Genomic DNA, 12666 nt, shown 5'->3' with positions numbered 1-12666 from the left:
ATTTCTTTTGTTGAGGATATGTTTGGATATGCGAGGCCTTCTGACTTTCCATATGAAATTTAAGATCATTTTTTCTATGTCTGTGAAGAACACTGTAGGGATTTTAATTGGAATTGCGTTAAATCTATATATTGCCTTTGGTAGGATTGTCATCTTCACAATGTTAATTCTGCCTATCCAGGAGCATGGGAGGTCTTTCCATCGTTTCAAGTCCTCCTCAATTTCTTTTTTGAGAGTTTTTATATTTTCGTTGTATAGATCTTTTACTTCCTTGGTTAACCTTATTCCAAGGGATTTTATTTTTTTTTTGTTGCTATTGAAAATGGGACTATGTCCTTTATTTCTTTTTCTGTGTCTTTGTCATTTGCATACAGAAATGCTTCTGATTTTTGTGTATTGATTTTGTATCCTGCTACTTTGCTATAGGAGTTAATCACCTTCAGGGGTTTTGGGATGGAGTCTCTCGGGTCTCTTACATATACAATCATGTCATCAGCAAATAGCGCTAACTTAACTTCTTCCTTTCCAAATTGTATCCCTTTTATTTCCTTCTCCTGCCTTATTGCTTGGGCTAGGATTTCCAGAACTATATTGAAAAGCAGAGGTGAGAGAAGACATCCCTGTCTTGTTCCTGATCTCAATGGGAATTTCTCCAGTCTCTCTCCATTAAGTATTATTTGGGCCTTTGGAGCTTTGTATATTGCCTTTATTATATTAAGATGTGAACCGGCCATGCCGATTCTCTCCAATGTTTTGATCATGAAGTGATGTTGTATCTTGTCGAAGGCCTTTTCTGCATCTATCAAAATGATCATGTGATTTTTATGTTTAAGCTTGTTTATGTGGTGTATTACATTGACAGATTTTCGTATGTTGAACCACCCTTGTGTTCCTGGGATAAATCCCACTTGGTCAAGGTGGATAATGCTTTTCATGTGTTGTTGGATTCGGTTTGCGAGCATTTGGTTGAGGATCTTTGCATCTAAGTTCATTAGGGAAATAGGCCGATAGTTTTCTTTGGTTGTGGCATCTCTGCCTGGTTTTGGGATTAAGGTGATACTAGCTTCATAGAAGGACTTGGCTAGCTTTCCCTGATATTCAATTGTGTGGCACAGTTTTAGGAAGATTGGTTTGAGTTCTTCCATGAAGGTTTGATAAAATTCGGCTGGGAATCCATCTGGTCCTGGACTCTTCTTTTTTGGGAGTTTTTTTTTTATTACTTTTTCAATCGCCATGAGTGTGATGGGTTCATTGAGGTGATTGATCTGCTCTGAGTTTAGCTTTGGTAGATGATATGCATCCAGGAATTTATCCATCTCCTCCACATTTTCCAGTTTTGTGGAGTAGAGGTTTTTGAAATAAGTCCTGATGATTCTGCTGATTTCACTCATGTCTGTTGTGATCCCTCCTTTTTCATTTTGAATTTTGTTAATTTGGAGTCTCTCCTTTTTTTGCTTGATCAAATTGGCCAGAGGTTTGTCAATCTTGTTTATTTTTTCAAAGAACCAGCTCTTTGTTTTGTCAATTGCCTTAATTGTTTCCTTGGTTTCCAGTTCATTAATTTCTGCTCTGATTTTAATTATTTCTTTCCTTCTGGAGCTCTTTGGGTTGGATTTTTTCTTGTTTTTCCAATGCCTTTAGGTGGATGGTTAGGCTATTGATTTGGGATCTTTCTGTCTTTTTGATTAAGTCATTGAGTGCTATGAATTTTCCCCTGAGGACTGCCTTCGTTGTGTCCCATAAGTTTTGGTATGATGTGTTCTCATTGCCATTCAATTCCAGGAATTTTAAAATTTCATTTTTTATTTCATCCACTATCCATTTATTGTTTAAGAGTGTGCTATTCAGTTTCCAGTTGCCGTTGTGGTTCTTGTTGGTTTTTTTGTTGTTGATTTCTAGGAATATAGCATTATGATCTGATATCATGCAGGGAATTATGTTGATTTTCCTAAATATGTGGAGGCAGTCTTTGTGACCCAGTATGTGGTCTATTTTAGAGAATGTTCCATGGGCTGCTGAGAAGAATGTGTAGTCTGTGGATTTGGGATGGAAAGTTCTGTAGATATCTGTTAGGTCTAAGTGCTCTATGGTTTTGTTGAGCTCTCTTACTTCCCTGTTGAGCTTCTGTTTGGATGATCTGTCTATTACTGATAATGGTGTGTTAAAGTCCCCAGCTATGATGGTGTTGGTGGTTATTTCTGTTTTATTGTCAAGTAGGTTTTGTTTTATGAACTGTGGTGCCCCTGTGTTTGGTGCATACAGATTTATGATTGTAATATCCTCTTGATGGATTATTCCCTTTACAAGTAGGAAGTAGCCTTCTTTGTCTTTTTTGATTGTTTTTGGTTTGAAGTCAACTTTATCTGATATTAATATAGCTACCTCTGCTTGTTTCTTATTCCCATTTGCTTGGAGTATTGTTTTCCACCCTTTCACCCTGAGGAGGTTTCTGTCTTTAGTGGTAAGGTGGGTTTCTTGAAGGCAGCAGGTTGAGGGGTCTAATTTTTTGATCCACCCTGTTAGCCTGTGTCTCTTGATGGGTGAAATAAGGCCATTAATTTTTAGGGTGATGACTGTGAGATTTGATTTGATCCCTGTCATGTTGTGGTGGTAGAGGTGTGTTGGCATTTCCATGGAATTTAATTTTTTTTTTTCTATCTACTCTGGGTTTGGTTGCTGTGATCTGCTTCTTGTATTTATTTGTGTTTGGTTATTTGTTTCTTCTCTGTGGAGAATTTCCTGGAGTACTTTCTGTATGTTTGGTTTTGTGTTCATATAATTGTAAAGCTGAGTTTTATCATGGAAAGTTTTCCTTTCACCATCTATTATAAGGGGGACTTTGCCGGGTAGAGTAGTTTGCATTGGAAGCCATAGTTTCTTAGAGTTTGGAGAGTTTCATTCAAGGCCCTTCTAGCTTTCAGGGTTTCCATTGAGAAGTCTGAAGTAATTCTGATGGGGTTTCCTTTGAAAGTGGTGTGCTGTTTTGCCCTAGCTGCTTTTAGGATTTTTTCCTTGGTGTCAATGTTTAGAGTCTTAATGATAATATGTCTTGGGGAGTTTCTCCTTTGGGCTAGTCGGTTAGGAGTTCTGTTTGCTTCTTGAATCTTGATGGGCCTTTCTTTTAAGAGACAGGGGAAGTTTTCTTCAATTATTGTGTTAAATATGTTCTCCATGCCTTTGGTTTGAAATTCTTCTCCTTCTGGTATCCAATGATTCTGATATTAGGACGTTTATGTGTATCCCACAATTCTCTCATGTTCTGTTCACAGGAACTTTTGAACTTACTGAAATTTTTGGACTCTCGAACTGTTTCTTCCATCCTGTCTTCCAGATCAGAATTTCTATCTTCCACTTTGTTGACTCTATTCTTGAGAGCCTCTAGTGAGTTTTGGACTTGTTCAATTAAGTTTGCATTTTCTACTACTTTCCTATGTATCACTTCCATCGCTTTGTCCAGCTCCCTTTTTGTCTCATTTTCTGATTTTCTTGCTGATTCTTGGATATCATCCTTGCATTTCTTTATGTTTTCATTTAGTGTGGCCAGCTGATTTTTAGGTCCTCTTTTTTTTTCACTCTCCCTGAACTTCTTAGCTCTCTTTGAATTCCTTCCAGTGTCTTATCATATTGCTCTAGCTTAGTGATGGTAGCATCCATACGATTATCTATCCTTTGTAGCTTTCCTGTCAGTTCTAGCAGTAGTTTGGTCAGGGTTGCATTGTTCATTGCTTCCACTTGATGTTCTGATCCTAAACACTCTTCTATGTTATGGTTTGTTGTGATCCTTGTTGGACTGGGTGATCTGTCTGGATTTTCTTCCATTTTATTTTTCGTGTTATTTCTTTTGCGCTGTGGTCTACCCATGTCAGTGTATGGGCAGGTAGGTGGGTGGACCAGCCTGGGATCTAGCTTAATGCGAATTCAAGGTAGCCTGGGGCAGTTGTAAGCAGCCTGGGTTTTTGCTCACTCTTGCTAAAGCCGCCTACCTATAACCTGACAGGGGCACCAAAGTTGCCTGAATTCTCACCCAGTAATGCACCTAAGCTGCCTGCCTTTGAGCTTGAAAGGGGACTGAGGTAGCACGCCCTGAAGGTGCCTAGATTCTGGCTGGGTACACTGGGGTCTGTAAACGGTCTGTAAACAATCTGTGCTCTTCTGCCTCAGGGGAGTGGGGGATGGGTGGTGATGTACAGGTAGGGGATGGCAGCTGTGCTGGCGCTAGTGACTCAGTGTGGACTTATGTGGCTCTTGCTGTGGGGTGGGCCCGCTGCACGTGCAATTTTAGTGCAGAGGCAGATGATGTGGGTACAGAATCAGGACACAGCAGAAGCTGACCGGCGGCAAGTGATGTGAGCACAGCAGCAGTTGATCTGGCAGCCACCTATTCACGGCAGGGGTGGCCCCCACAGGCCTGCGAACCGAGTACCACATGGCTGGTCTACTCGCAGGATCAGAGAACAAGGGCGAGGTAGGAGGTCTCAGCTTCAGTGCAGCAGGCTGGCAGGCGTGACTGGTGGGTGCCCTATCAGAGCACAGCCATGCGGAATGTTCAGAGGGTGCGTGGGCGGGTGGGCGGAAGGGGGCGCGGGGTGCGATGGTGTGTATGGAGCAAGTGGGGCACGCAGCGGGGGAGGGTTGGGGTGCGCCAGGGTACCGGGCAATCAGGGTGGGGTGTGCGGGAGGTGGCAGGGATCAGGGGGCGCGGGGTGGGGTGCCCTGGAGGGGCGGGGGGCGTGGGGCGCTTTGATCAGTTAGGGGGTGAGGGGCGCGCTGTTGGTGCGAGGGGTACGCATGCAGGGGGGGTGTGCGGGGCACAGGTTGAGTGCAGGGCACCTGGGGGGCACGGGGGGTCACGGGGTGCACAGGGGGGGCGCGGGGGAGCGTGCAGGAGGTGTGGGGGTCTAGGGGCACAGGGCACGTGGGGGGTGCGCGGGGTGCACGGGGGGGGCACAGGGTGCGCGTGGGGGGAGGGGGCGCGGGGCACACCGGGGTGCGGGATGCCAAGGGACGCGGCAGGTTGCTCTGGATGCACGGGGGGGCGGGGCTTGCGTGGGGAGTTGTGGGGTCGCGCGTGGGGCGCGGGGCGTGGAGGGGGGGCAGGGTACGCTGAGGCACTCCGGGGCACAGGAGGCTTGGGGGTGGGGCACAGGGGCACGGGGCACGCCTGGGCACACAGGGACGCGCTCGGGATGCGCGGGGTCGCCCGGGCCGCGTGCGGCGGGGGGACGAGGGACGTGCGGGGGTGGGGGGCTGGAGGCGCTGGGGCGGGGCGCAGGAGGGGGCAGGGAGCACTTCAGGGCGCATGAGGCTCAGGGCGTGGATGTTCCGGGGCGCGTGGGGGTTGGGGCACAGGGCGCGTGGGGAGGGGGGGCGGCTAGGAGTGTGGGGCGCTCGGGTGGGCGCGGGGGGGGCGCAGGACGCTGCAGGAAGCCGCGGGGTGCTCTGGACTCGCGGGGGGGGGCGGGTCACGCGGGTGATGGGGTCAAGGGGGTCCCGGGTCTTGCAGGGGGTGTGGAACACGCTGAGGGAAGATGGAGCGTAGGACGTTGCGGGATGCTGCAGGATGCCACGGGTACTCTGGCCGTGTGGCGGGGGTGGGGCGTATGGGGGGGGCTCGAGGAGCACGGGGGTGGGGCGCGGAGGTCTCGGGGCACTCGGGGGCCACGGGGCATACCTGGGCGCCTGGGTGCAGGACGCTGCGGGGCTCTTGGAGTGCGCCTGGCGCGTGTGGGTAGAGAGCGTTGGGTGCGCGGGGGGAGGCGGGGGCGGGGGCGGGGCGCGCGGGGGGCGCAGGGGTGCGGGGCACGCCTGGGCGCCTGGGGCACGGGGCGCTTGGGGTGCGCCTGCCGAGTGTGGATAGGGAGCGTGGGGCGCGCGGGGGGGGGGGCACGCGGGGGGTGGGGCGCGTGGTGGGGGTCTGGAGGCGCGCGGAGGTGGGGCGCGGGGGTCTGGCGCGCGCGGGGCGCATGGGGGCGCTGGGCAGGCCTGGGCGCCTGAGGCGGGGGAAGCTTAGGTTTGGTTGGGCTGCGCCTCCGCGTGTGGATAGGGAGCGTGGGGCGCGCTGGGGGGGAGGGGTGCGCTGGGGGGGCGGGGGGGGTGCGTGGGCGTGGGGCGCAGGGTTTGTGGGGCGCGCGGGGCCGCCGGGGCGTGTGGGCTTGGTGCCCACGGGGCACCGGGCCGCTGGGGCTCTGGGCCGCGCCCAATGCTGCGATTCGCGGCAGGCGGGGTGGCCGGGCGTGGGTCGCGGGGGTGTGTGCTTCCCTCTTTTACCCTGATCTGTGCCCTCCCTCTTCAAAAAGTTCCTAATTTCCCTTGAATACTTACCTTTATTTTCCCTTGTTGTTTGTAGTGCAGCTAGGTGGTCGCCATCTTGACCGGAAGTCTCCCATAGCCCATTTTTTAATTGGATTGTTTGGTTTCTTTTTGTTTGTTTGTTTGTTTTTTGAGTTCCTTTATTCTGGATATTAATCCTCTGTCAGGTGTATAGCTGGCAAAGATTTTTCTCCCAATCTGTAAGTTGCCACTTTGCTCTATTCACAGTGTCCTTTTCTGTAAAAAGATTTGTAATTTCATGAGATCCCAGTGGTTGATTAGTGGTCTTATTTTCTGAGCAATTGGGGTTATATTCAGAAAGTCATTACCTATGCCAATATGTTGAAGGGTTTCCCCTACCTCTTCTAGCAATTTCAGAGTTTCAGGTCTGATATTATGGTCCCTGATCCACCTGGATTTTGTTCTTGTGCATGAAGAAAGACAATGATCTGTTTTAATCCTTCTACATATAGATATACAGTTTTCCCAGTACCGCTTGTTGAAGAGGCTGTCTTTTCTCCAGTGAATATTTTTGCCATTTTTGTAAAACGTCAGATCGCTGTAGCTGCCTGTATTAACATATAGGTCCTCTAATGATCTATGTGTCTGTCTTTGTGTCAATACCATGCTATTTTTTTTTTTTTTTTTGCAATGGCTTTGCTTCATTTCCTACCTTTTAAAATATTTATTTTACTTTACTGACAGAGAGAAAGAATGGGAATTCCAGGGCCTACAGCCACTGCAGAGGAATTCCAAACAATTGCACCCCCTTGTGCATCTGGCTAACAGGGTCGTGGGGAATTGAACCTGGGTCCTTTGGCTTTGCAGTCCACCTTCTTAACTGCAAAGCCATCCTTCTAGCCCCAATCCCTACTATTTTAATTAGAAATACTTTCTTTCATTCTATGCTATGCATTTGATTTTATAAATGTTTATATATATAAATGTTATAAAAAAGACAAAATATTGCCTGGCTTTTAAAAGTGACTTTGCATTTACACTTTTTTATTATGTGTGTATATATACATGTGGATCCACATGTATAGTGTGTGTGTGTGTGTGTGTGTGTGTGTATTGGCATATGTGTAACACAGCACATGCATGGAGGTCTCAAGACATTTTGTTCCACCTTCCACCTTGCTTAAGACAGAATCTCCCTTACTGTTTGTGTGCACCAGTCTAGCTGTCACATGAGCTTCCTGATACTCCTTCCTCTGCTTCTCATTGCCATAGGTCAACAGACATGTGTCTCACTTTGCAGACAGCTTCATGTGAGTGTTAAGAAATCATGTTCAGACTTTATTCACTTTATTCATGGCAAGAACTTTATTCACTGAGCCAACTCCCTAGTCCCTGTAAGTATGCTTTTAAATGGGGTTGATACTATTGAAGACTATGGAGACTTTTAAAGTTGGACTGAATGTAGTTTGCATTGTGAGAGTAACATGAGCCTCTGGGGACAAGGGATGGAAAATAATAGTTTAAGAGTGTTATATTTGAGTGTCAAGTTGACCACGATTGACTTGTGGTAGATAATCTATGGTTGCCAACTTGATAGGATTTAGAATAACCATGAAAACAAATCTTTGTAAATATATGTGAGGGATTTTCTGGATTAGGTAAATTTATGTGGGAGGATCCATCTTAAATGTGGGTAGCACCATTCAATGGGTTGTCAGACAGCCAGTACTGGCCTGTCCAGGCTTTTATCATATAGACAATACGATATATCTCCTTGTGTACTATATTTACACTGTCTTGAATTCCAGTCTATTATTATTATGTTGGTTCTGGTCCTCTAGAAAATCATGACTAATATGACTCCCTTGACACTTCTTCAGTGTTGTTCACAGTGAGAAGTCAGTTAGTAAGAACAAGGAAATGGTCTTTCACAGACATTAAATCTGATGGCATTTTGGTCTTGGACTTCCTAGCCTCCAAAAGAGTGAAGAATAAATTCATATTGTTTATTAATTACTTAGTTAAGGTTTTTTGTTACAATGGCCCAAAGAGATTGTCATAGTCAGCTTTACATTTCTGAGATGAACTTGAAAACTAGGTATAGTTTATGGGAGGAACAGGATTTAATGAAGCTTTCAGATCCAGGGGAAGTTCCATAATGGTGAAAAAGAGAAAACCCACTACCAAAAGCAAGAGCAAAAACTAGCAGCCAAACAGTAGTGAAGTCAAGCAGAACTCAAAACACTCTGCATTCCTTATGCTAGAATGCCAGATATGCTCCCAAACACACTTTAGAGCTGGACCCTAGGATCTGCCCACAATGATACCTCCTCCCATCAGGCTGGAGATCTAAGCTACAAGCCTTAGAATAAGCTCCTCAATCTATTGGTTGGGGGGCATCCTTCAAACTACCATAAGAACACCTTCAATTACAAAGAAGATACCAAGGTTTAAGTAGGTTAAATTGGGGCTGTAGATGGCTCAGTAGGTTTTGCTTGAAAATCCTGTTTCCCAGGTTCAATTCCCCAGAACCTATGTAAAAGCTGCAACACTCAGCATACAAGTATGTGCAAATAAATAAATAAGATTTTAAAAAGCAATTTGGCAGGTAAAGTTCACCAATGCCACGTTATTTAAAAGCTGAAAGGGCAGAAACTTGAAAGCCCAGGGGTAAAGTAGAGCCATAGATACCTTTCTTGGTTTGCATGAAAATGAGTCTCAAACAAAGTTTTCAGATTCCAGCTCCTGTCAATAAATAAAGAAAAATGAATGTTGATACTAATAAATAAATGTTTGTGAGGCTGTAAGGTTCTAAGCATGAAATATTAGACAGAAGTTTACAAAGGAGCAATATAATACAAATATACTTGTGAATTAATTAATTTTTCAAACATACATCCACATAGAATATTGATAGAAATTAGGAGTAAGATAGCCTTACTCCAGGTTATAGGCTCAAAGAAATAAATAGTTATCTGTATGTTCTGACAGAGCCTATGAACATGTAAGATTTTATAATAAATTGTATATTACCATTGACAAGTCCAGAAATGAGAGTTAAGGGACTGAAAACCAAAATGTCCTGACTCATGCTGACCTACCAAGATCTTGGCTAAACACCAACCTATCATTTTTTTTTCTTAGTTTTATTAAACATTTTCCATGATTATAAAAATATCCCATCATAATACCCTACCTCGCCCCACTCTTCCCCCTTGAAATTCCATTCTCCATCATATCCCCTCCCCATCTCAGTAAGTCTTTTATTTTGATGTCGTGATCGTTCCCTCCTCTAATGAGTCTTTTTTTTTTTTTTTTTTTTTTTTTTTTGGTTTTTGAAGGTAGGGTCTCACTCTGCTCCAGGCTGATCTGGAATTAACTCTGTAGTCTCAGGGTGGCCTTGAACTCATGGTGATGGTGATCCTCCTACCTCTGCCTCCCGAGTGCTGGGATGAAAGGTGTGTACCACTACACCCGTCATTATGATGGTCTTGTGTAGGTAGTGTCAAGTACTCTGAGGTCATGGATATCGAGGTCATTTTATGTCTGGAGGGAGCACATTGTAAGGAGTCCAACCCTTCCTTTGGCTGTTACATTCTTCAGCGTTAGACCCTGAGCCTTGGAAGTGGTGATTGAGATGTTACCATGATACCTTCTGAGTCTTCCCGAGGACACTGCCATCTGAAAAGAGAACATTCTCTACCCAAAGTGAGAGTAGCATTAATATAAGGGCATGAATATTAAGGGAAGAGCTTACTGGGCAGTTTGATAAGCATAGTATATACAGCTATCCAGACATCAGCAGATGTTACACCTCTAGGGCTCATGACTACCCCTGTCTTAAGTTTTCAGTATCAGGGATGTATTCCCTCCCTGGATTGGGCCTCCAGTCCAACTGGAGGGCAGTTGGTTTCCACCATAACAGACCTGCCACTATTGCACCCATTGGCTCATTTGGCCTGGCTGGCCAATTGTAAGGCTTGCAGTGTCCACTGCTGAGTATCTTCCCTGGTGGTGTATCTTACTCCCATTGAACTACATGTAGAATGGCTTCTTCCAGCTTTCTGTCAGCTGGTCTACGTGGAGGAGGTTATCAGCTCAGTTGCAGCAGGATTTCTCAGTGGCCTTGCAGCCTAACTATGTGGATTCTGCAGCAATAGGGTCTTACCATCGATTTCTGGTGGAAAACCAAGGACCTCGGCAATGGCCTATAATGTTTTGGGGGCATCAGGGACTTCCCTGGCCAACAACTCACTGGAAGGTATCCCATCCCTGGCACTGAAAATTTTCTAGCAATGATCTACAGCTCCTGAGTGTTCCATTGTCCAAAACTAAAGTATTCCACTTAATTAATTTATATCCTCTCAGATTTGATTAGCCCTCCCTCCACCTTTCCTTTACTCAATCTCCTCCCCTGACATCACTTTGGGCCTTTTCACCCCCATTAATCTATTCTTCTACTTACATATATACAATACCAACCTATTAAGTAACCTCCCCCCTTCCCTTCTCCTCCCTTTGTATGTCTCTTTTTTAGTTTACTGTCGTCTGCTCTTGAGATTTTTCCTTCTCACACAGAAGTCCAATAATCTGTAGCTAGGATCTACATATGAGAGAGAACATGTGGCTCTTGGCTTTCTGGGTTACCTCACATAGGATAATCCTTTCCAGATCCATCCATTTTTCTGCAAATTTCATAACTTCATTTGTCTTTACCACTGAGTAGAACTCCATTGTATAAATGTGCCATATCTTCATTAGCCACTCATCAGTTGAAGGACACCTAGGCTGGTTCCATTTCCCAGCTCTTATAAATTCAGCAGCAATAAACATGTTTGAGCACGTACTTTTAAGGAAATAAGATGAGTCCTTAGGATATATACCTAGGAGTATTATAGCTGGGTCATATGGTAGATCAATCTTGAGCTGTTTTAGGAACCTCCACACTGATTTCCACAATGGTTGGACCAGATTGCATTCCCCCCAACAGTGTAGAAGGGTTCCTCTTTTTCCACATCCCCACCAACATTTATGATCATTTGTTTTCATGATAGTAGCCAATCTCAGAGGAGTGAGATGGAATCTCAATGTAGTTTTAATCTGCATTTACCTGATGACTAGTGACAGAGAACATTTTTTTAGATGCTTACATGCCATATGTATTTCTTCCTTTGAAAAATCTCTATTTAGCTGTACAGCCCATTTTTTCATTGGCTTTTTTGATTTATTATTTAACTTTTTGAGTTCTTTGTATATCCTAGATATTAATCCTCTATCAGATATACACCTGGCAAAGAGTTTTTTCCCATTGTGTAGGTGGCCTGTTTGCTTTATTCACAGTGTCCTTTGCAGAAAAAAAAAAAAAAAAAAAAAAAACCTTTGTAATTTCATGAGGTCCCAGTGGTTAATCTGTGGTTTTATTGCCTGAGCAATTGGGGTTGTATTCTGAAAGTCTTTGCCAAGACCAGTGTGTTTAAGGTCTGATGCTAAGGTCTTTAATCCATTTGAACTTAATTCTTGTGCATGAAGAGGAAGAAGAATCTATTTTCATCCTTCTACAGATACATATCCAATTTCCCAACACCATTTGCTGAAGAGATTGTCCTTTCTCCAATGAGTATTTTTGACATTTTTATAGAATAGAAGTTGGCTATAACTTAATGCAATTACATCTGGGTCCTCTATTCTGTTCCATTGATCTACATGTCTGTTTTGGTGACAGTACCATGCTGTTTTTGTTAGTATGGCTCTGTAGTATAGGTTAAAATCAGGAATGATGATACCACCAGCCTTATTTTTGTTGCTCAGTATTACTTTAGACATTCAAGGTGTTTTTGTGATTCCAAATGAATTTTTGGATTGTTTTTTCTATTTCCGTGAAGAATGCCTTTGGAATTTTGATGGGGATTGCATTAGATGTGTAGATTGTTTTTGGTAAGATTGCCATTTTCACAATATTGATTCTTCCAATCCAGGAACAATGGATGATTTTCCACTTCCTAGTGTCTTCTACAATTTCTCGATTGAATGTTTTAAAGTTTTCATTGTAGAGATCCTTTACTTCCTTGGTTAGGATTATTCCAAGGTACTTTATTTTCTTTGATGCAATTGTGACTGGGAGTGATTCTCTATTTCATCCTCTGTGCATTTGTTGTTCTATATAGGAAGGCTACTGATTTCTGTGTATTTATTTTGTATCCTGCTACATGTCTGTAGGAGTTTATTAGCTCTAACAGTTTACTAGTAGAGTCTTTAAGGTCCTTTATATAAAGAATCATGTCATCTGCAAATAATGATAACTTGATCTCTTCCTTTCCAACTTATATCCCTTTTATGTGTGTCTCTTGCCTTTTTGCTATGGCTAAGACTTCCAGTAATATATTAAATAAAATTGGG

Source organism: Jaculus jaculus, chromosome 10 (assembly GCF_020740685.1).
Source record: "Jaculus jaculus isolate mJacJac1 chromosome 10, mJacJac1.mat.Y.cur, whole genome shotgun sequence".
NCBI lineage: Eukaryota > Metazoa > Chordata > Mammalia > Rodentia > Dipodidae > Jaculus > Jaculus jaculus.
Note: the sequence above shows the minus strand (reverse complement) of the source record.